Below are 26,029 nucleotides of genomic sequence, written 5' to 3'. Positions count from 1 at the left end.
AAAAAGAAGAAGCCCATGTTAAGAATATGACCATTTTAAAATATATGAGTAGTCGTAGCAATATAAAAGCATGGCAGGGAGAAGACTTTGATTGGTTCACAGAAGTACTGCAGCAGGGATGCCAAGGTATGTTTCACATGTGCACTTCATACCCTCTTCAATTACAAAACTTCATGGGCTTCTTTTGTTCTTTATGATCAGACTTCTGGGATTTGTCCTTATGGAAACACTACCAGTGGGAGTCCTCTGCTGCATGTTCTAGATTGGAGGACTCTTGTAGAATGTGCGAGAACACATTCTTGTTCACCTTGCATCACATTCACAATTATTTTAAACTTTATTATTTTTCATGTGACATTTGGAAAATGAAAAACAGGCCACAGGCAGCCCTATGTCTTAGACCCATCGCTCTTCTTGATATCTAATGTAACTAACCCCACATTCCAAACATCATTATGCTGCATGATCCTGTGCCATCACTGCACCTAACTTGCTGCTACTGGCATTTCAAGGAAATATACAGCATGTTAAGAAATGTCTTAACCTGCACTACTTGTTATGAAGGAAGGGAGAAAGTAACTGTTAGGTAGATTTGTAGCTGGTTGACAGACTGAACTCAAAAGGTGCTCATGAATCGTTCCTCATGGACCATTCACTGAGGGGGAAGTGACAAGTGGGGTGCTGCAGGGTTCTATCCTGGACCTGTTGTTGTTCAACATCTTTATAAACAACTTAGATGAAGGAATGGAGGGGATACTCTTCAAATTTTCAGATGACACCAAACTGGGAGGGGTAGCTAATGCCACAGAAGATGAAATCAGGATTCAAGATGACCTTAACAGATTGGAGAACTGGGCTCAAACTAACAAAATAGATTTCAATAGGGAGAGGAGATATCAGACATTCAAAGGAGGCCCTTTCAGGCTGCACCTGGGCCTCATGGAAAATAAGAATCTCATAATGAATGAGGCCCTGTCTCTGCAAATGCAACAGCTGTTACTCCGTTCCGCCTCCATCCTGAGGTGAAACAAACAGGGTGCTTTTGTAGGGGGAATAAATACAAACTGGCCATTGTCCTAATTAACAAGTACTGTACTTCAGAATTTTTCTCATGGGCAAACATGGCTAACATTACTTCATATATTTCTCCCAATGTTTTGTTCCACCCCAGATGCCCTCTTATTCTCAAACATCTGTGTTTGCCCTCAGCTCTCCTCCTATGCACACCAGCAGATGGCCTCCTCAGTTTCTTTCCTTCTGTTTTGTATACTTTAGAAAAGATGCTGAAGAATTTCTTCAACATTTTCATAAAAGCTGGATAGTCAGTATATAACTGATATTTATGAAGTGTTGAGGAAATCATGTCTAGTGAGCTGCAAGCCTTAAGCAGATATTCAATAAATTCTTTCCTTTTATTTATATATATATATATATATATATATATATATATATATATATATATGCTTCAACACTAATAGAAATGCACATATTAATCTGGAAGGGTAACGGAAATACTTGTGGTTTGTCAAACATAACCCTTGCTACACTCTGACACAACAGTACGCATTAACACATGTGCAAATATATAAAAAGGGCAGGGAAAGAGACTTGATCATGGGCTATGGAATCTTGGATGATTCTCATGTTTGAATTCTTTAAAAGCTCAAATCTATAACCCCTTATGAACAACATTCCCACTCTGAATGCTCCTCCTTTTAGGATACCTGCGAAGCTTTCATTATCTTTAATGAACCCAAGACCAAACCAACAAGATCAATCATTTAAACATGGAGTGGGGGAGCAATAAAACTTAGAACTGCAACTGCAGAAGAAAACCATCTCTTCATTGGAAATTAGAGTTGTGATTACCATGAAGCTGCCTGGCAAGGAATTATAAAGTTGAGGGTAAAGGTTTCTATTGCTTTTGTGGGGCAACATGCATATACCAGCTTGCAAATGAGTGGAAGTGGAAGTCAGTGGAAGTGCTTAAAGCTGTCAATTGTGCACCAGTAATTTCTGCATTCATATTCCTAAATAAGGACAGCCTCTTAGTATGAATAAAACTTTTCAAGCACATCATGGGGAGTAATAGAGAGAATTGAGCAGGCAATCCCACTACAAGATATGTTCTATATATATATACATGCCTCTGCTGATCAGACAAAATTTGACTTGCCTAATCGCTATACAATTTTTCTAGCGTGCCGAAAGATGAATTAAGTTTGAAAATCCCTCTCCTACAGGAACGCATCTCATCATGAATGAGTATCAATCTTTTCTGTGACGTGTTTGGAAAGATTCTCTCACTGCATCTACCTCTATTCAATCATTCTCTCTGAATGGCCCATTTCAGTAGCAGCACTCTGTGTGTTCAACACTGAGCTGACAGCTGAGCAAGCTAAGGGTTTGGGGTTGGGGAGAGAAGAGGAACTCTTAAACTGCGCACCAATTATGTGCTTGCCTCTACAAGTCATACTAGCATTATAGTCCTTGCAAGCATTTTGACATCCTGCCTGTATGGCAGTTGTTACCACATCTCAGAGAACTGGGGTCAAGGTGGAAGTTGTGAGGAGTCCTTCAAGGAAAAGGTAGGATGGGGAGACAGCAATACTTTAAAGTAGCTGAACTGTGAAAATCTGTTCTGTTTCACCATCTCTATTTACAAGTAATATACAAAATAGTCAGTTCCTGTCAGGTTTATGGTCTACAGCAGACAGAAGACTTACTTCCATCTCTTCTTTTTCACTCATAGTAGAATGAGTTGCCCATATTTAACACTTGGCTCAATCTGTGTGGGTGGTACCTACAAGACAGCGGATAGCTTCTGGCAGAAGAACCTAAGTTGGCCTTGGGGAAAATATATGCTTTTGTTTTTATGTAGGAGAAAGAGATGTGATTGAAAATCTATCACTCTTGAAAACATTTTGAATATTTTGGTATGAAAAAAAGGGAAGAAAAACTATCATCCACAAGAAGTTCTGAAGAAGTGTGCTTGCACACGAAAGCTCATACCAAGAACTAACTTAGTTGGTCTTTAAGGTGCTACTGGAAGGAATTTTTTTGTTTTATCATCCACAAGGTATATTTAAAACCACCCGAGTGAGACTGGATCCTACTGAAAAAAATATATCTTGGGACTCAAGTGATTTCAAGCAATTCTATTCAGGTGTGGTAGGAAGTAAGTTTCCAGATGTGTAACAAGTGCAGAATGCAAAATTTTCTCAAAAGTTTTGTAAATCTGGGCCATTCTCCCAATGAATTACAGAAATCTTTTGTTTAAAAAGACTAGAAATACAGTAAGCCTGCAACTTGCACAGGGGTAGTATTCTGAGGATCATGCCTAAAGCCAAAAGATAGATGGGGGAATTGGGACTCCCACCCCCACCCCATTCTAACAAATTGGTATCCCATAGAAGGGTCCAGTGGTGTGCTTTCCAGATGGGGCCTGGTAAGCCAGGACTCCCCCCCCCCATGGTGATCTGAGAGGGACTGCCCTGATTTGATGTACGTTGTGGGATGAGCCTTAACCTGGGATTAACCCCACTCAATAATCAACCAGCAGTCGGGCTGTGTGATTCAGGGCACACACCCAGTGCCTACACCAAGACCAACTTAAAACTGTAATCAGCAGCACTGTGGCCTATTTTATCCCAAACTAATTGTCCTGTGATAATTTCATCTTCATGGTAGTTCTTGGCCGTTCATGGCCTTATTACATCTGGCAGCAGTGGTTGCAGCCTGGCATGTGAGGAGGCACCACTGGGGCAGGGGGTGTGACCTGTTTCCCACACAGCCTTGGAGGGCATCATTTCCTTCCCCAGCAGTCACATCAGCTTCCAGCGGTTTGTCCATGATTTTGTCCAATCAGCTTCCCCACCCACCCTTTTTGTTATGCTAAGGTTCTGCTTGAGAGTGAGCAGAACGCGATTAAGACCTTGCTATGGAAGCATCCCCCCTTCATGGATCACTGCCATGTCGTGGCGAAGGGGCTTGAATAACTCAGAGAAGCTATGAGCTATGCCGTGCAGGGCCACCCAAGACGGGCAGGTCATAGCCGAGAGTTTAGACTCAATGTGATCCACCTGGAGAAGGAACTGGCAAACCACTCCAGTATTTTGCCAAGAAAACTCCATGGACATAAAAAAAGGAGAAGCTTTGAGAAGAAAGTGAGAGTTTCCAAGGCATGCTCTGGTTCATGGTGTCATGGAGAGTCGAAGACGACTAAGACGACTAAACAACAAAAATGGAAGCATTGACTTGCCACACTTGGGGTCAAGGTTGAATTTGTCTTCCAGACAAATTTTGTCCATCTGGAGGTTTTGCCTTCCTAACAATTGTCACAACTTTGGCAGGTAAGGAACTGGGCTTGTATCCTTAGTCAAGGCGGATGTGGGTGTGGGTTGTGTATAGCCAAAGCATTTCATTCAATTGTGGGTAGGATTGCGAAAGTATTTTTTCTTAGATGCCTGTTCCTGTTTGTTTGTTTGTTTGTTTGTTTGTTTGTTTGTTTTTCCCCAAGCACATAAAACTGAATACACATAAATTAGATGTGTCAAAGTTGCAGGCTTACTGTTCCAATGAGAGGTTTATTGGGCAGTCTTCAGTCTCACTTCATCATAACATGTTCCTCACCCATTTTCCTATTAATGGGTCATGTAACAAGGCATTACATTATGCCAAGCATGTCCAAAGTCTGTTTCAGGGTGCCTAATCCAGCCTGCTGATCGATTTAATCTGGCCCCCGTGGCAGTATATGTCCTGGGGTAAAATCCTTAAAAAAGCTCAGCAACTGCATGATTATGCCACATTGCTACATACAACACTAATAAGGCATTCGTTACTTGCATTTGCTAGTACAGAATCTATTGTCACTTTTAGTCCTGTCTGAAGACAGTCTACATTTTGACAAACAAAGAGACTGAAAGGATAGAAGAAGAAGCAAGGGTAGAAGGTAAAGGGACCCCTGACCATTAAGTCCAGTCGCAGACAACTCTGGGGTTGCGGTGCTCATCTCGCTTTACTGGCCGAGGGAGCCGATGTTTGTCCGCAGACAGCTTCCGGGTCATGTGGCCATCATGACTAAGCTGCTTCTAGCAAACCAGAGCAGCGCACGGAAACGCCATTTACCTTCCCGCCAGAGTGGTACCTATTTATCTACTTGCACCTGAAGTGCTTTCAAACTGATAGGTTGGTAGGAGCAGGGACCGAGCAATGGGTGCTTACTTCGTCATGGGGATTCGAACCGCTGACCTTCTGATCAGCGAGCCCAAGGCTCTGTGGTTTAGACCACAGTGCAATCCCGCATAACAGGGGGCAAATATGCACACAAATTCAGCTACACATACTTAAAACTTCATTATAGTTGTGGACAGGGTCTAGATGGATCAGTCACTTTACAGCCCATGGCAATTCAAATATGCATTTTATTTAATGTACACATTTCTAAATATATTTTATCCAAACAGTTTTTAAAATGTTTTTGAGCCGAGAACTGCACCACAAAATTCAGAGAACTGTGAAATATGAATAATATAATTATGTCCTGATTTGTGTACAGTGGCGTAGCGTGGGGGGTGCAGGGGGGACCGGCCGCACCGGGCGCAACATCTGGGGGTTAGGGTTAGGGGGCACAAATCCACGGGTTAGGGGGCGCAAATCCACGGGTTAGGGGGCGCAAATCCATGAGTTAGGGGGCGCAAATTACTTGCCCTGCCCCGGGTGCTGACAACCCACGCTACGCCACTGTTTGTGTACAAGTCCAAGAGGTGCGAAATAGGTCAGTCCACTTAAAAATGTCGACAGGACAAAATCCTCCTTCATTCCTAGTTGGGGATGAAGATTTAAGGTTGAACCAAAGGCTTTTTAGCAGAAGCAGGCTTTGAGGAATGAACTGAAGGAAGGAAGATATGGAGGGACCTGCCACTTCCCAGGTGTTCCTAAAGGGCAGTCCAAGTATAAAGGGCAGTAAGAGCAAGAGCCTAGCAGCACTTGGATCATTGCTCATAAAAGCATATGATATACTTCCTGATCCAGCAGATGAGTCAAGTTATGCTAAGCATATCAAAATATATCTTCTCCAGGATATATATGGCACATAGATTCTCTTTTGCCCTGTTACACTAGGAGATATTGGACTATATATAATTCTGCAACTAAGCCCTCAAACACAAAAGACCCTAATTTGCACATAAATGACTCACAGAACTTTTTTTTGGTATCTTCTAATGACATGCTGTCCATCAATATTACTCCTTCTATTCATTCATGTCCTCCATGTAAAATAATGAAACAGTCATTAAAATACTATGCTGCTATAAAATTTTATATCTCATTTAAATCTCTGGAAACAATGCCAATAAACCTTGAGTAACTGCTTGTCTATAACAAAGATGTCAGTAGATAGTAGTAAATTTTAAGAGTGGGGAGGGGATGGGGAAATCAAAGTTGCCATTTGCCTGCTTACTAATAGCAATTTCAAATCTTTCAGCATAAATAGGCTTAACAGGGTAAAAGTATTTCCCCAGACATCTAATTAGCTAATGGAACTGTTACATTTAAACATTTCACAACAACGCCAGAACTGAGGAGCGTAAGATTGATTTGATACAGCCATCTATAAATGTACTCAGCTCTTCGTAATCTCGCCATTGACTTTTTTTCCATGTTGAGACACCAAATCAAACGCTAATAAGTCTGAGTACAGATTTATTCCTCTGACTGCACTGCACGGCCAACGGGAAGGTCTATGTCACACTTCACAGAAATTTCTACCTGGGCGCTGACTTTTGCTAATGCCAATCCATAGTTAAGAACTTCTGTGAGAAGCATTGTCAGTTTGTCAGTGTAACCAGCAGGGTGAGAAGTAAATCTAATTGCTTTGGCCCCATCACTATTCCCCAACAGAAAGGGAGAATAAAAAAACAATCATAACAGAAAAGCCAAGAAAAGAACAGCCAAGGCAGGAAATGACAAAGCAGAAAACAAGTAGTAAAGACTTAATATGCGACAAAGGGAGAAATAAAGCTGCATGTCTGTTTCAGAACACACACACACACACACACACAAGAATCAAGGGAACAGGTGATAAACACATGGGATAGAGGAACGGGAACATGGAAGACTCCTCTTTCCTCCCCGAAAAGGGCCATGTGAGGAGAGAAGGTGAAGGAATAACCAAAGCCTTTCCCCCCTTCCCTCTCCACAGGGTCATATACCACCAGCTGCCTGTTAGAAGGGAACTTTATGACCTGTGACATGTTAATGGAGGTGTGTGTTAAAATGTGCAGCGATGCTAGTTGTAAACTGCCTTGGAAGCATTTGTATCCTGAAAGGTGGCATATAAAGAACGGTGATAAATAAATAGATAAATACCAAAGTAGACTGAATGCAAAGTGTGCAGGTGCTTCCCCCCCCCCCCCCGTATCTCGTTAATTACAGGTACACCCTCTTGCTCTGACTCCAGATTGCTGTTGGGATTACTGCACAAAAAGGAAGGTTTATCCCTGTTGTACCTTATCTATTTCCTGTGTGCCTACAAAAGTTCCCATTAGTGCCAATAGATTGCCCATCACCACCACCACTTCCCGCAGCCTTATACCTTATGTGAAAGGGGGAATAAAGATCTTTCCCCACGTGCTGCAGTCCTAATAACAGTCCTTCCCAAGCCTGCAATTAATTAAAGCAAAATGAGAGATGTATTTGCATGCTATTCATTAGGCGCAACATTCAAGTGTGGCCCAAAATCAATTTTTGAAAATTGTCAAGGCTTTGTCATTCCACACAATGCAAAATTAATTTAAAAAAAAAACCTGCAGCTGTAATATGTAGTTATGGCCACTAGCTTACATAGTTCCAAAAGGGGGTTATACAAATTTCATGGAGAATAGATCTATCAGTGGCTGTTAGCAAAGGTGGCTAGACGGAATCCCAAGTTTAGAGGCATTATACCACCAACCAATTTCTAGAGACATTCGTAGTGCTGGTGGTAGCAATTGTCCTTATGCCTGCCTGGCAGTCTTCCCAGAATAATCTAGCAGGGCCCCCATGGAAAACTAGACGGGAGTTTTGGTCTACCCAAAGGGCTTGTCTGATAACTATTCGAACATAAAGCATTTCAATTAAAATCACACAAAAGAAAATATAAAGGAAGGAAATAGCTTTCCTAAGTTTTGTTTGTATCAGACCCACAGTATTACTCACTGAACTCCTGCCCAAAGCATATTCTTCATCTTCAACTGCACAATCTGTGCAAGAGCCTATGAGAGATTTCTATGAAGATGATTTATAGGTACAAGATCCACACAAGGGGAATCTCCCCCCAAACGTGTCCAGACACTTGAAAGCCCTTAGAATCTGGTGACAAGAGACACAAAGGGGATATTAGCTATACATTGCATCTTGGGATCTTTTTTTTTAAGGGAAAAATGGAGGCTGCCCTGGAAAAACAGCCACATGAGAAGAAGAGTGAAAACTGGAGACATGCCTTTTTTTAAAATTAAAAAAGACTGGCTCTCCATTTCACTGAATCCACTTTTAACTTAGCTAAGTTTAAATACCTGCACAGAAGTTACCTCTGTTCCTTTGCTGTTCAGTGTATCTTCTGTCTTCATTTGTCATAAATTAGGTGCTTCAATTTTTTTGCACCAATTTGTCACTCACTGATTTTCTGCTTTTTTTTAGATCCTATGTTTTATCCTGATTTCAGTTGTTGATGTTTTGCTGGGCTTTTTTGTTTTGTTTTGTGATTTGTGTGAGTGTTTATTGTGAATCACATCTGCATTTTATTGTTTATGCAAATTACAAAGAGAACTTGGTTGGATGGTGGTATGCAAGTGTAATACACAGTAATAAATAAATTCTCTCCTCTCCTCTCTGTTTTTGGGGGGAGGTTTAGTTTTGGCTTGGTTTAATTCTTCTGTCTCTCATTTTCCCTTTCAAATTCTCCTTAACAGTTCTCTTTATATATATTATCCCTCATGGTATTTTATATATATATATATATATATATATATATATATATATATATATATATATATATATATAATGTTTTTCCAGGTAAAAGTACACAGTCAGATATACAAAGAAATAACAGAAAAGAAAAATAAAAGAAAAAGAAAGTCATCTTTTCAGAACATTTTTCCATTACCAACCGGACTTCCCCACGTCTCCCGCACTATGCGTTCTTTACAATAAAATTGATCAGCAAATTATAACCTTATTTCGTGTATTCTTTTGTTCCTTCAAATAATTAAAATTTAAGTTTAAAATACTTATTGTCAATTTACCCTAAAAACAAATCTGATATTATTTTAAACATTAGTCCTTTCATTAATATAGCTTAATTTACCGTGTCTTAGTCTTATTGCTGGAGCTAAATTACCCTATTCATGCGAATACTTAACATTCATATAACTTATAAAATTTTTGTAAATAATCTTTAAATTTTTTCCAATCCTCCTCCACTGCTTCTTCTCCCAAGTCTCGGATCCTGCCAGTCATTTCGGCCAGTTCCATGTAGTCCATCAATTGCGTCTGCCACTCTTCCAGTGTGGGTAAATCTTGAGTCTTCCAATGTTTTGCGATGAGGATTCTTGCTGCTGTAGTTGCATACATAAAGAAGGTTCTATCCTTATTTAACACCTTCTGGCCGACAATGCCCAGGAGGAAGGCCTCTGGTTTCTTAGGAAAGGTGTACTTAAACACCTTTTTTAGTTCATTATAAATCTTTTCCCAGAAGGCCTTCACTTTTGGGCAAGTTCACCAGAGGTGGAAAAATGTCCCTTCAGCCTCTTTACATTTCCAACATTCCCTCATGGTATTTTCAAGATGTCAGTACTTTGCCCTATTTCTCTCCCCAGCTCCTGGTCTTTCACAGTGCAATGCTATGTCCATCTACTCAGAAGTAAATCCTGTTGAATTGAATAGGGCTTGCTCCCAGATCAATAGAGTTAGGATGGCAGTCTTAGTCTGTCTTTAAAAAAAAAAAATGGTGATCTGTCACTTTAACTCTGAATTCCTGCTCTTTAAGCATTGGTACTTTCTACAGTGGCTAATTGTCTTTTGGCTATTATCACTTCATGGATGTCTGCTCATTTTCTTAAATTAACCTTGATAAAACTGAATTTCTTGTAATTCATCAGCAATAAATCTCTGCCTATCCAACAGTTTCTGAACCTTAATTATCTTATAATCCACCATTTTTTCCAGGCATGTAACCTTGGTGTAAAATTTAGTTCTCTTCATTTTTCACTCCTCAGTTCCAGTTCATGGCTGGATCACATAACATACTAAAACCTTGAAGAAAAAAATCCATTACTAAGGTCTCTCTACCCTTTATGATCCCCATGAAGCTTTTAGTTAATGTTCATCTGCTTCTATCGTCACAGATAACATCTCTCTTCTGTCCTTGATCCTTTCCACCTTGCAAATTGTACTCAATGTTCAGACAACCCAGCTAACACTGACTGGTTTATACACATAGCAGAATGAGGAGGCATAATGGACAGTGCCACCGCAGGTTGCAGCTGTAGGGTGACACTTTTGTATGGGTCCCAAGTTAAGCACACACAAACACATGTGACTACCAGGAAAAGAAAAACCACCACCAAGAAGCACGTCAGGCAGAAAGGTTTTCAGCCCAGCCTGCTCCCTGAAGAGAGAGTTTTCTACCTACAGACAGTTTTATATTATTTGATTGTGTTTGTGTGTTGCACAGCGGAGCATAAAAAATGCAATTCTCTACATGCCTGAAGTGGCACAGCTCACTCTGCCACCTCATTCTGATGCATATGAAAACTAAGATTATTTCCTCGGAGCATTGTTATATATATTGTGGATTTTGTTGCCAAATGTCTATTGCTTTGATGCAGGATAGTTGTTATTATTTGATGAAGAAGATGGTGATAACTGGGCTGAATATTCCCCAACACTTTCAGTTGCATTCTTACGACAAAGTGCACCTGCTACATCACGACATACAAATGACATTCAAGATTGGAAAGTGTGTGTTCTCATTGGCCATGGAGTGGTGGAGCTCCTCTAGTCCTGGCATGGTAGTATAGGATTGCGCTGCCCGTGTACATAAAATAATTTACCTACTTACAAGGGAGGGAGCAAATCTAATAGGCTTGCAAATATGATTTGAATTGGTAAAGTTTCTGTTTTCCAAAACACTGGATGATAATGATAAAGAATGATTATAAATGCATTGTGGATTTTTCAAGGGAATCAACAACCTTTTTCCAAAACACCTGGGAATCTCCAAAATTAAAGGATAAATGTTTGTGGGAATGAGAGGAGCTTTTCTACAATGAAAGAACCAGTATATCTAATACTCAGATTTGGCCCAATCCTGCAACTAATTTGGGTCTGGTATGTACTACTTAACCTGGAACAGTTACTCCTTGGCACCTTTTAACCACACATGCTTTACTTATAAGCACCGTGATTAAAAATGGATTAGAAGATTGTAATCCAGATCAGTGGGGGAAGGAAGAGAAAAGAACAGCAACAACCACCATGATGCTCATTGTGTTCAGTGCAGTTTTATTTCAGGTAAGAATGCATAAGGACTACAGCCATAGCCATGAAGGCTATTTGGGGTGAAGCGAGAAGAACACCCAGCATTAAGATAGTATCATCAAGAAGCATTCTGGGCAGAAAACAGAAATCACCTTAAGTACCCCCAATTTTGCCAGCTATAGGCAGAAGAACGTTCTCATCAATATTCAGAATTTAACCAGAAGTTTCATCTTTGCTTAGTCATGCTGGCCACATACCCCGGAAAAAACTGTCTGCAGAGCGGACAAATGCCAGCTCCCTCGGCCTGTAAAGCGAGATGAGCGCCGCAACCCCAGAGTCGTACGCGACTGGACCTAAGGGTCAAGGGTCCCTTTACCTTTACCTTTAAGTGCCTGGCATGGAATCCCTATTCCATAAAAAACATGAACCCAAAGTCTACAGTGATGTCAGAAACAAAGTTGTATGAAGGCCTTGACATGCAGAAATTTAAGAATAATTCAAAAAATAAATTTTAAAATGGAAAAAATAAATATAGGTGCTTAGTCACCATCTGTTGTGAGTGGAAAACCAAGAAATTAATTTCAGCTAAAGGAATTAACAAGCAGAAACGTGTGACTGGAGTGTACATATGAGATCAATTTGTGCCACTTTTGACAAATTAGGAATGGCTGGCACCCCACGCACAAAGATTTGAATGACAGTGACATTATGTAAAGTAGCTTGCACCTATGCAGGTAAGTTTAATCATGTGCAATGCAAACACAGCAACTTGATCCCAGTGTGATGAGAGGCAGCTGCTATCCCATACTATCATCTCCCTGACAAGTACATTACAGGAGGTTTAAGTAAATACTTATAGCTCGCTCACCAGTGTTCATAATTCCTCTGAGATGATTAAATTGTCTAGCCCAGATTATCACTGTTATTTAGCAACTCCTCAGCTTGCATTCAATGCTTTGCTTGTTCCACTGAAATAGAAGGAGGAGCCAATTTATGCAGCAGCTCCATGTGTGTATGAAAATGCACTGCAACAATTGCTATGCTAACACTGGCCTCACCCATTCCTGTCCTGCCCACCAGTGTTGCTGGGGCAATAAACCAGTTCAGAGCAATGGCACAAGTGTGTTTCAGTTATGCTTACTTTTGTGCTTCAAGCTTATTTGTAGGATAGGTGATAGGTCCAAAAGTATTTAAATTTAATACTGTCCTCTTTTTCTCACTGAGATCCTTCCTTAGATATATAAAGTGTTTTACTTTTAGCTGAAGGCACGAAGACAACACACACACACACACACACACACACACACACAAATTGAGGCACCGTACCACAATATAAATGTTATCTTTCTAGTGTGCTTCTGTTTTGCCTCTGAGTCTCAAATTTTAATTACATCATTAATAATTATGCCATCATTTACAGCCCATAGCACATGATTCCTAAGGAGGCATTTAAAGAGTATTAAATATCAAAGCAGCTCCATCTTCTATAACCGGTCTACCGGTTATCTTATAACAACTGTCTAATCCTACACACAATTCAGTTATGATGGCATCTATAAAACCATTCATAGGGATAGATCATTTATGATACTATAAAAAGGAAACAGTCCACCTGGGGAAAAATATTGTTTTTCTTTTCCAAACTTAATGATGATAAGGATTCTCAAATTCATTCAAGTCTGCCACTGGCACGAACACTTGCTCCTCTTTCAAAAGATAGAATCATTAGACAATTGAAGTGTCCATTAAAACAATACATTCCAGACCTCTGCAATGAAGAAAAATATATGCCTAACTCCTTCCCATGGCCAGCAGAGGGGACCAGCAGCAGCCGTGGCAGCTAGAAAGGAGATCACCCCCAGCATGAAGAGACAGTATTGTCTATACAGGGCCATCTCTTTCCTCTTTGAAGGGGCTCTGCCAGTTCTCCTGCTGTATGAGGGCCACCACTTCACCACCACTGTCTATTGGGCTGCTCTCCTGGGACTAGCTCCATTTCAGAGATGTTCTATTGGTTCATTAGGGAAAGCACAAGGTAAATACATTGCCTATTCTTTTGATATTTATTTTTCTATCCTCCCTTTCCAATTCCCAGTACATGATTTCCCTCACCCCCACCACTCACCATCATTTCCATGGATGCCCTTGATGTCATAACTCATGGTTGCCATTTCTCTACCATTATCCCTCTTTCCCTTCTTATGCTCGCTTCCTTCCTTAACATGCCACTATGTCACCTATTCTCAAAAAGCCATGGCTTGACCCATCTTCCTTCCCCCCACCTCACTTCCCTTTTATCCTTCTCTCACTGCACTCTTGACATCGTGCAATTTGGCTTCCACTCTCAGCACTCCACTGAAATTGCCATTTCCAAGATGGTCATTTATCTCCACAAGTCTCTCTACTCAATTCTCATCCTCTTAGATCTCCTCAGTGCAGTTTGTGACTTTCTTTTTGCTTAAATCCATTTATTCCTGATATCTCTGTCATCACCTGGTTTTACTTCAGTGTTTCCATAGGTGGAAAGCTCTTTCTCCAATTTTTTGTCTATCTGTTAGGGTCCCTCACAAATCTGTGCTCTCATCTATTCTTATTCTGCACAACCCATTCAGGCAAATATTTCACCCTTGGGAAAACATCTAAGAGATTCCAAGGAGAGTAAAGTTTAGTAAATTGCTGAATTCAGTCCAATGATTGCCTACAGCATGGCAAACCAGGACATTTCAAGGAAAGTTCAAGAGTTGGATTTTCAATATGATTCTGCATATTTCTGCAGATGCAGTGTATGTAGTGTACGCAATCCTACATACACTTACCAGGGAGTAAGCCCCATTGATGGGACTTACTGTACTTTTCTGTCTATAAGATGCCCCCTTGTATAAGACTCCCCACCATTTTGGGGGACTAAATTTTAAGAAAATGAGGGGAGATGGCCCAAAGTTGTTGAGCCTCTTCCCCCCCCCCACAGCTGTGGGCAGGAAACACTCCCTAGATCATTTCCTGTGTGCAGCGGCATCGGGTGAATTTGTGCTCCCTCCAAAGAGCTGGCTGGTGGCATGCAGCTTCTCCCCCCAGTGCAGATGCGGGCAGGAAACACACACACCCCCGATCGTTCCCCGCTTTCTGCGGCATCTGGGGAAGCCGCGCTCCCACCAACCGAATGGCTGGTGGCACACCGCTTGTTCCCCCACCATGCTACTATCCGTGTATTGGACGACCCCAGTTTTTTAATGTGATTTTTGAGTCAAAAAACCTCATTCAATACATGGAAAAATATGGCACTTCTGTGTAGACATGAAAAGACTATCTTGTAACACAGCAAAGTGGAAGAACTGCATGCCCAATAGGACTTTGGGCTTATGTTCTGCAGCCCTTTTCCACCCTCAGTTCATGCGAAGAATGGCATACTATTTTCTTTTGTATTCCAGCCACATCACATAACAGGTCCTTAAGACTACTTATTAAAAAAAACCCAAACAAGTTGCAAAGCAACAAACATTTACAACAAAAAACTCCACCATATTAATGATTAAAACCCATCTCAAAGCCACAAGAACTTGAACATGTTATTCTGAGTTAAAACAAACACATAAAATCAATAAAATCAAATAAAAATCAAATGAGTTCTACGATTTTAAGCTCACCATAGTGCTGGTGGTAGAACTTGTGTTGATTTTCCACAATGTAAGGGGGACATTAAAGGGTGTCTTAAAATGTACCCTAGCCCCCCCCCCCGCCCCCCGCAACACACTAATGAAAAAAGTAATAATCTTTCTATAACTTAAGGGGAGGGGAAAGCCACTTCCACTCATTCAGATATTAAAATGGAGAAGTGGCAACTGTTTTCTACAGGATATATTTCCCACTTGCATGTTCAAGAAATGAGAACGTGGGCAGGGAAAAATATTAAAACCTTCAGTATTAATAAATATTTCCCAAGCTAAGTATTTTGTGACAAACCTCCTAATAGATGGTGTTCAAAATTCCGAGCACATCGGCGAGCATGATTACATTACTGTCTCCAATTTATTTCTCTCCTCTCATGCATGACAATAAAATACTACCTTTGAACTTTTATGTAGCATAGCTGAGTGAATTGAGTCCATGCAGGCACAAAAAAATATAATAAAGCTTTTACTAATTCTATAAATTATTGAAGCCCTCACACAGCAAATAGAATCTTGCTGTCTTCATGCATTCTTAAACTCTGACTTGGCAATATATATTTATATAGTGTATGTTGTTTGTGCTTCTCTGGGTGTGTGTTTTAACAGGTAGGTCAGAAGTGCAGCATTGGAGTCCCAGCTTCCCTCCTAACTCTGAAGGGGCGGGCGGGCGATGACAAGTCACAAGACCCAGAGCACCACAAAATTTTGCTTGGCCTTTACTTTGTAAAACAGGGCAACCTCGTGTATGAAACCTGAGCACTTTGGAATACATTTAGCATACAGTGGTGCCTTGCAAGACGAAATGAATAGTTTTTTCGTCTAGCGAATTTTTCGTCTTGTGAAGAACGGTGTCGGAAAAGTTTTGGAAAAGCTTCAAAAATCACCAAAAACCTCAAAAAAGGCTACCACACCGTGTTCTATGAGTTGCTCCTCGAAGTCAAGTCGCAACTGTATTAACGGTGTTAAGAAAAAGGAAACAAACTTGCAAGACGTTTTCGTCTTGCGAAGCAAGCCCATAGGGAAATTCGTCTTGCGAAGCAGCTCAAAAACCGCAAAACCCTTTCATCTAGCGAGTTTTTCGTCTTGCGAGGCATTCGTCTTGCGGGGCACCACTGTACTATGAGCTCTGGAATCATGCAGATTTGGGTATTTCTCCCAGCCATTGGACTGTTTTATCATACTGTAGCATTTCTACATTATACGTAAGAAACACTACAGTCACTACAGGTCTGGATTTGTCCTCCCATAGTATAGGGGTGTTTTTTTAATATACCTTTCTCATTGCTAAGTTTCCTCTTCCTTTGTCGCATCAAGATAGATTGTTAAGTAATAGGAGCTATGCAGTAATTGGGCGTAAAAACTAATAAACTGACTAGGGAGCTGATGCATATATGTAGAAGAATATAAAATGACTAGACCACTTCATGTAGTAGTTAATACAGTCAAAGCAACCATAAATGCAACGTAACAGGAAATGCAGTACTAAACTGCAGATAAGATTACTGGCGCAATCTCCTTTTTCATCCGAAAGGTCACGTAGCACATGAGATTTAGTCTTACTGATTTGGAATGCAAAATAACTCCTTCTCTGAGGAACCTCAAAATCATTTACAGAGATGGGTAGGTTAACAGAACCATTAGGTTCTGTTCTGATGTTTTGTTTTGTTTGTTTTCTTGTTTGCACTCTGAACACATCACTTAATTTAAAAGAAAAGGTAAGGAACAACCATTTGTTTTTGCAAAAATGTTTGATTTCTGATTATACTTAGGACAAATTGCCTCTTCCATGGATCAGGATTACCGGTAATCTGCACTGAGGATCAAATGGCACTAGCTCTGGGTACATTTTTTTAAATAAAAAAAAATCATAGTTACTATCTTGGATTCTCTGAGCACACACTGAATTCAGCTAGAACTGTAACATAACCATCCTTCAATGAAGACCGGTAGATGTAAGAGGCCGAATTGACATTGGTGTCCCTTTCTTTCCAAGTGTTGTATATTGGTTAGCAAGTGCAAAACATCTGTATTCCTTCCCAATTTCATTTACTTTTATACTTATTTGAACTGTTACTCTTGCTTCCTCTTTTGCCTATGCTAATTGTTGTCATTGTTTTCCGTTGTGGCACATTCACCTGCGATTTCCCCCTTACCTCCTGTCAAGAAATGCATGGCTGATTGGTTGAAAATGCCACACACCATTTTTTCGCCCCGGCATTGTAACAGCACCTTCCATCCCACCACAGTTTGAACTGAAGTTCCACAGCAAGAGGCTGCTGGAGGGGGAAACGTACATGTTTTTATAGATGAGCTCATTGTGGAGGGCTGGGAGTGGCTGTCTCATGGCCAGACACCATACCCCTGAAGAAGCTGAACTACATATTAGTCACAGAAAAACCTGCCAACAGCCAATTTCCTGATGAGGTTCCACAAGCAAAGTCCCAGCAACAGAATCAAAACTATCTGCTCAGGCCCCTTTCCCGTTCAGTTTAAAGATATCTGCACTTGGAATCGGGCATCAGTGCCTGTATTGCACCTAGCCAAACAGAGCTGATCAATGTGGAAGTTGAAAGGGAGTTCTCTGTTGAACAAAACATATCTGTAGAACTGACACTAGTTCTAGTTCAAGCTGCATAAATGAGAAGGACTTGAGTGCTGAGAGGAAAACTTCCTTGCTGGGCTCCTATTGTAATGAGAACTCTGCCTTTGTGAATCCAGAATAAATCCTCTCTTAGAAAAGATTTTCAATGATGCCGAAATATGTAATTTAAGACATACTGAAGAACACTAGCTCTCGTGGGCAGCCTTTTATCTGCAGCTCACCTTCATTTGAAGCTTACAGAGAGGATTAAATTAATCAGATGATTATACGGAGCGTTTCACCAACATCACTTTTCATTTTGCTTTCAGCCAGTTTTACAATGCACTCATGTATCTTGCAAAAAAAAAAGTATGGAGACATAAATGTGGAAGCAGAAGGAAAAACAGAGCAGGTTACTGAAAGTTTCAACATACTGACTCAATCCAGTGAATTTGCTTTGGCAAATAGATCTTGAGGAGAGGATTATGTTATGATAGCAGAATCTGTTCAGCACTTGATAGGGTTATTATGAAGCTGGAGGGAAATGCCAATTTGAGTTCCTATGAGAAGGGGTGAGATACAAATGTAATAAAATAATAATCCTCTTTTATCTCCTTCTTTGTATGCCTCATACTGATCGGAGAAATGCTAATCAGCTGAACAGTACTGGGAACTTTAGGTGTCATCAATCCAGGGAGCAGTACACTCTTCATTACACATAACTTTATGAATGGATAGGCACTGAGTTCAGTTGGGTGTGTTAAGCTGCTGAAATGGATTGTCAAATTGTCTAGGAACTAGATCTTAGAGAGGACCACAGCTCAGAGGCAGAGAACATGGGTATGCATACAAACAGTCCCAGACTCAGTTCATGACACAGAATCATAGAGTCGTAGAGTTGGAAGGGACCCCAAAAATCAACTAGCCCAACCTCTAGCAATAGCAGAAATATGTAGCTGTCCCATACGGGGATCAAACCTGCAAGCATGGCATTATCAGCACCATGCACTAACCAACTGATATATCCAGATACAGAACAACTCCAAGCAGGGCTGGCAAAGACTCCTGTCTGAAACTTCAGAGATCTTCTGCCAGCCAGTACAGCCCGGAGGCAAACAAAGTTGTGCCCTTCCAATAGCAGTAACTTATATTCCCATCAGCCTAAACTAGCATGGCCAATGGTCAGCACTGATTCAAGTTATATAGTCCAATATCATCTAGAGGCCACCATGTTGGCCACCATTGGTCTACACACAATGATAAGCTAGATGGATCAATGGTCTGATTCAGCCTATCCCAATGTTCCTAACTAGAGGAGGCATCATCAGAAACTAGTCCCTCCACTGAAACTCAACATGATTAAAAAAATAAGTGTGTACTTATATCATTGTAGCCACCATGTAGTGCCTGAACTGGTCTCTTTGTATTTTATTCTTGTAGTATTGCTTTTGTTCACTTGACATGACACAAATTGCAACTCTATCCAGAAGCAATTGATTATTCCTTGCACAGCTGTGTAAATCTGTTGGGTGAGTCCTATGCAATTTTACATTCCTTTATACCATTAAAGGTAAAGGTAAAGGGACCCCTGACCATTAGGTCCCGTCGTGACCGACTCAGGGGTTGCAGCGCTCATCTCGCTTTATTGGCCAAGGGAGCTGGCCTACAGCTTCCGGGTCATGTGGCCAGCATGACTAAGCCGCTTCTAGCGAACCAGAGCAGTGCACGGAAACGCCGTTTACCTTCCCACAGGAGCGGTACCTATTTATCTACTTGCACTTTGACGTGCTTTTGAACTGCTAGATTGGCAGGAGCAGGAACCGAGCAATGGGAGCTCACCCCGTCGCAGGGAATCGAACCACCGACTTTCTCATCGGCAAGTCCTAGGCTCTATATTTCACAGGAGGATGTCTCAGAGCAGGACAATCCCCACTTGCCTGCTACCTTGAGCAACAGAGGTTGAGGAAAGACACGGCAACAAGGTAAAAGGTAAAGGTACCCCTGCCCGTACGGGCCAGTCGTGACCGACTCTGCGGCTGCGCACCCATCTCGCTCTAGAGGCCGGGAGCCAGCGCTGTCCGAAGACACTTCCGGGTCATGTGGCCAGCGTGACAAAGCTGCGCTGGTGAGCCAGTAAGCGGTCCATATTTATCTACTTGCACTTAGGGGTGCTTTTGAACTGCTAGGTGGGCAGGAGCTGGGACCGAACGGCGGGAGCTCACCCTGCCGTGGGGATTCGAACCGCCGACCTTACGATCAGCAAGTCCTAGGCATTGAGGTTTTACCCACAGCGCCACCCGCGTCCCACACAGCAACAAAGAATGTGCCAAAAAGGGGAAGGGCTGCCCTCCAGCAAGCACTTAGACCATTTAAATTTCACTGATATGGTAGCCTCAATGGTAGCCTCACTGTGCAGGATGGTTGCCTTTGACAACATGGTATAACCCATACTTAATATGAACACAAGCTTCACATTAAACTCAGCAGCATTTATTTATTTTTTAAAAAGTAGGCTGTCAGATGCCAAAGCAGTGCAAGTCTAGTATCTCAGCCCTGCACAAGTCTAAACTCCAGACACACATGCAGTACTGGGACATGAAGCCTACAGCCTCCAGTGGCTCTCCACCACTGCCTACTAAGTCAACTTTGTAAAAATGCCATGAAACTAAGAAAAGTTATTATACAGACTTAATCACATACCATACTACAAGAATGAGAAAGTTTTATTTCATCTGTATATATACCTTGCTAAAATTACTGTTACCTGACCTGAGTCAATGAAATGGATCAATAATCATAATCATTAGGGATATTGAAAACTGCCTGTCTCATAACTGTAGATTTAGCTGTTTACTAAACAAGGAAATAAAAGAGATAGTAGCTAGTCCAGCCATTATCCAGTACTTTCTTGGGAGGAAGATACTTAATAAAATAAGCAAAATATTCTACTGCATATTCCTTTGTGTACTGACTCTATAACTTTATTTATTTCAAAAAACTTAAATACTGCTTGATCATAAGAGAAAACTTCCAATCCATTTTCCACTTTGATATTATCTGCCTTTCTTTTTCCATTGACTTAGCTTGGTGCTACAGCACAAGCTTTGCAAGCAGAGCAGCTCTAGGGGTTGTAGAAATGTGATCTGTTCTCTCTTCCACTGACACTTTGTGACATTTTCAGATTTAGAAACTGAGATATGTATGCTAGCAGCTAAATGGCACCTTCAACCTAGGTTGTGGGCACAGCAACAGAATGTCTAGGCGCACATTTTTATAACAAGAATACAAAGCTGAAAACGAATGAGTCCAGTCTTCAGAGAGTAGCTGGAAGTGGGGAGGCAGAAAAAGGTCCTCCTTTCCTTCCACTCTGCAGTTTTAATTTGAAATCTTAGGTCTAGTACTGCACCCAGTACTCAGAAACTGCTTGTGCTAATGAAATTCCCTGCTGCAAAATGCACCTAGAACAATGGGCTTTTCAAACACTGGTTATTTTATGTATGTATAGCGACACCATGGAAGTGAGTAGTGGCTGCTAAGGACTTTTTGTGAATGTCAGCACCATTGTGGGAGTCATGGGTTACACATACAGCTGTTGTGCTTTGCACAACTGTGGTGGCCCAAAAGGGGGCAGCTCTGATTGTGTGACTCAGGCTCAACGCATAAGGAAGCAACTGGTTCTCACAAACAGCATTTCTGTGTGAATGCTGCCTGATTAGAAGCCTAGATCAGTGGCTAGATCACAGAGACTTTAGGCTCTCAAATTTCAGTGGCAACCTGTGTAGTGCTAAAATTAGGTGCTATGTTCTACAGCATGGGTAGGCAAACTAAGGCCCGGGGGACAGATGCGGTCCAATCGCCTTCTAAATCCGGCCCGTGGATGGTCCATTCTACATGAGTAGAATGTGTCCTTTTATTTAAAATGCATCTCTGGGTTATTTGTGGGGTCTGCCTGGTGTTTTTACATGAGTAGAATGTGTGCTTTTATTTAAAACACATCTCTGGTTATTTGTGGGGCATAGGAATGCGTTCATTCCCCGCAAAAAAATATAGTCCAGCTCCCCACAAGATCTGAGGGACAGTGAACCAGCACCCTACTGAAGAAGTTTGCTGACCCCTGTTCTACAGTGTTGTTTTAGTGCTCCCTGCTAGGCGTCAACCAGTATGACTGCACAGTTCACACCACCCTAAAACCACCTCTGATGTCCAAAACATTCCCAATGGGATGGTTGGAAGTGTGGAAGTCTAACAACTCTAATAAAATGAGCTTAAATAAAGCACACAATCCCCATCTTATCCAAGAAGATTAATTTATTACAAGACAACAGACTGCCAGAGAAAGGAACCTCTTACACACCTTAAGGAGCCTTGCCCATCTATCTCAATGTTCCAGACCATGACAAATGCTAGGATAACAACTTTCCCGTCCCCTGTTGTCATCCATCTTTCTGCTGGTCTTATTTTCTCAAATTCCAATGATGAACCTCTGTAGTCACTCATCTGAGCAGCCAGAATGTATTGCCTCTACCTGAAAATAAAATTATTCCCTGAGGGAATTGGAATGGACACAAAGGCTAAAGCCAGGTCTGAAAATAAGAGGGAACAAGTCCAGGTCCTTTTATCAGGAATGAATAGCAACCACACATTATAAAATCCCAACTCAAAGCTTGCTTTCATGCATATGAATACTCTGATCACTGTGGTTTACTAGAAAGAAGAGTTGCTTTTTTAAAAAGAGAGAGAAAGTCCCTCAGCTTCTCCCTCTTCCAAAATAAATAAAAGTTCAGATCCCCTGAAGATTCTGAAGAAAAAGCCTAGAGTTTGTGTTTTAAGCCAGCCATGTAAATAGGCTCACAAAACCTACTGATATGCACAAATAAAGTAGAAAATTACTAGCCTGTAGAAGAAGGATGAAGAGCTCTATCCATCCAACATAAGTTCACCACATTTCTTTCCTGGGCAAGCAGGAAGTGACTTCCTTCCTTTGGCAGCCCAAATGGTTTCTATGTTGGGTTCAGAATAGAGATGAAGCATTCCCTCCACCTCATCCCTCCTTTGCTAGCCCACTCACTTGCCTGCGTGAGATGAGTGCTTAACCCCAAGGCTGCTTTAAGCACCTTGAGCTGTACACAAAGTAACATTCTCCAAGAAGACTCGCTGAAATCAATGGGCATGGCTTACTTATTGACTAACAATGGGTCTGCAATGAGTAGAACTTAGCTGGCCACAGGCCCCCTTTTTCAAATGCCATCATTATGCTAGAAATGCTCTTATGTGCAACAACAACAATTATTCAAAAGACTTTCAAGCTGCCAAGCTTGTGATGTTCTGTACTGCAGTGAAGAGCCACACATGCTGTCAAGGGACCAAAGCAAAATGGTTTACTGGAACTGAAGTAAAAGAATAAGAAGGGAGCTGGGATGTATCCAGAAGACACAAAAAGAAATGAAAGAAGAGGAAATGGAGCCATGATGTGCCAACACTTTGAATAAGCACTGGCAGATAGGCAATTAGCTTCTGTAAAGGCAAGAAGAATAAGATCATGACCCAGAGTGTCATAGAAGCAAAGAATTGTAAAATTGGAAGGTACCCTGAGGGCCATCTAGTCCAACCCCCTGCAATGCAGGAATATGCAGCTGTCACATATTGGGATTGAACCTGAAAACTTGGCATTATCAGCACCATGCTCTAACCAATTGAGCTATTCAGGCTGACAATGTGGTTCAGTTCATACCTGATAATAAATGTAGGTTCCTATGCCATTTTTAGCAATGCAGAAGAAGTTACCATCCTATCTGCACGGAGCATGCAACGCAATGCAGCCAGTGTACGATGAATCAACATGGGGACCCATTTCAAAATAGCAGGTCGTAGTGTGAGCAGGTGGGGCTTCTGCTTTCTCTCTTCCTCTCTGAAGCCCCTGATAACCTACCAAGTCTGTTCCTTGGGCATGCAGCAATTGAGTGAGGCGCAGAGAGAGAAATCAGAAGTTGATTTCGGTTGCATACATGGGTGGCGTTTGCTGCAAGTCACCCATCACGTGGATCTTTAGAACACATATGAATAGCACAGCGTAAGAATTTCATTTTAAAACAGGAAGAAATGAGCATCAATAGGGGTCACAAATATAAGCACCCCATTTCAGTTACTGCTTTGAATGATCTCATATGCCTCCTCTGACACATTCTGTAGTGACTCTTTTGTGTCCATTACAACAGAGACAAAAAACAGACTCTGTTATGCAGGACCCATCTAGCTGCTGAGGCTACACTACACCCCTCCCCTTTATACCCAAGTGAACAGGGCTTGAGGGAAGCCACAAACAATCAGTAACAGGCTGATGGAGGTCTATGCAAACCTTAGTTACAAGCCATTATCCTCACTTCAAAATATTTTATCAATTAAAGTTGATAAACATTATGTTTTGTAGACATGTCCAGACAGTTCACCCTTAATCGCATGAAGTAAAAACACACCATCTAAGCAATCTTTTTTATTTTAAGCAGAATGCAATAGCACTAAATTGCATAGCATGGAAAGAACATAAAGCACAAAGGAAAAGACAGTCAAAAGAAAATTAATGTTGATTGCTTTTTTAGCCTTTGATTCCTTACTCTTGTCTACTTAAACATAGTTTAAATGTATTACTTCCCATGGACTTTATATTAAAAGAAAACAAGTCTGGTAATATCAGATTTAAAAATTCCTCTTTCTATCCTCTGGCATTTAAGACGATGGTCTGGGGGAAAATTGTAGGCTGTATTATTGTATGAATAAGTTATAGAAGCTATAAAATGTAAAGTAGATGATCTTGCAAAACAAATATATAAAAAACAGCAGCAAAGAAATGTATATAATTTTAAGGGTCAACGACGGCCTAAAATTTCAACGTGCAGCTCAATATGCATATGGAATATTTTTGTTAACAAATATGTTGATTTTGGCTGCAATCCTACTCTCTGTAGTTGCTGCTTGGGAGTGGTGTTTGGGTAGCTGGGAGTGGGAGACTGCACTGCAGCTAAGGGTGCATCTGTGGCAATGCAGTCAAGTGCAAATTCCAGACACAGGACATTTCAAGGTAGGGACAAGGCATCATACATACATTTTCTACCAACCCGGTTATGGGTTCCACGGTAATGTACCATACTGGGAACAAATCCTTAATGGAATGGGCACTGCCAGCATGGAATGTAAACTCTGACCTTGTGAACAGAAGATATAAGCATAGACCAGAGCAGCATGAGAAGTGTGGAAGAGGTGAAAGCACAGATAATGTACCCAAAATTCAAGATATGCACTCAGGTTCTAACGGAAAATCAGAGTTAGATTCAGATGTAGACATTACTTTTTCAGGTAATTTGGCATTGTGCAGCTTGGCTTTTGTTAAACAAATTCCAGTTATTTTAGGGGTGCGCTGTTGCAGTCCCAACTGGATCAGGGGCCCAGTGACTAGTATTTGCAATGGGAAGAAGCAATGGTGTTTAGAAATGTCATATTCTGCAACTGGAATGGATAGTTCTATGATTTTGGCAAAATCTGCAAATACTGTAAGAATATTTCATTTCATGTTATTATTTCAATGTGTGATGGTGATGATGGTTTTGAATGTTGGGTTTTAGAGCCTGGCTATACATTCAGAGCTGACACACCAATGAGGCAGGGTGAAACACCTGCCTCAGGTGGGAACAGTGCAAGTGGTGGCCAGTGATGTGAAAAGTAGCCAGGTTCCGATTCTGAAGGTGACTTCCTGACAGCTGAGGCTGCAGGCAAGCTTGGAGGCATTTTTCAGAACATCAGGCTGAGAGAGAAGCAGCCATGGCTGGATGATGGGCTTTTATCTCCAACCAGCTTGCTCAGCTAATTTCCCCTAGCAACTGAGAAGCAAGGGAAATTAGCTGAGCAAAAGAACAAGAGATAAAAACTCATGTCAACAGTGCTTCTTCTTCTCTTCTAGGATGACGTCAAAACAAATGCCTTCAAGCTTTTCTCAGGTGTCAACCAGAGAGCATCATCAGAATTTCCAGCAAGCAACGCCTGGTACCTTTTTATTGCCAGAATAAGGCTTGGAAATCTCTGGTCACTGATGGGAAAAGATATTTAGAGGTAGAAGTGTGGAGACAACTGGAACAGTGGTGAAAGAAGGTGCACCATCCCCCAGAAGTCCCATATCTCCTCTACCACTTTATAAACCCTCTGCACAATCTAACTCCAACTCCCATCAAATCTGGTCAGTGTGACCATTGGGTTAGGGGTGATGGAAGCT

General features: G+C 41.3%; 1 protein-coding gene across 4 annotated transcripts in view; it reads right to left on the bottom strand.

Annotated features, from left to right (window-relative positions):
• The window catches only part of THSD7B (thrombospondin type 1 domain containing 7B), a 413,810-nt gene that overhangs the window by 148,487 nt on the left and 239,294 nt on the right, over positions 1–26,029 (bottom strand). The window lies entirely within an intron of this gene.

The sequence above is a fragment of the Podarcis liolepis genome, assembly GCF_965112155.1.
Source record: "Podarcis liolepis genome assembly, chromosome: 1".
NCBI lineage: Eukaryota > Metazoa > Chordata > Lepidosauria > Squamata > Lacertidae > Podarcis > Podarcis liolepis.
Note: the sequence above shows the minus strand (reverse complement) of the source record. Positions and strands in the feature narration are given on the sequence as shown.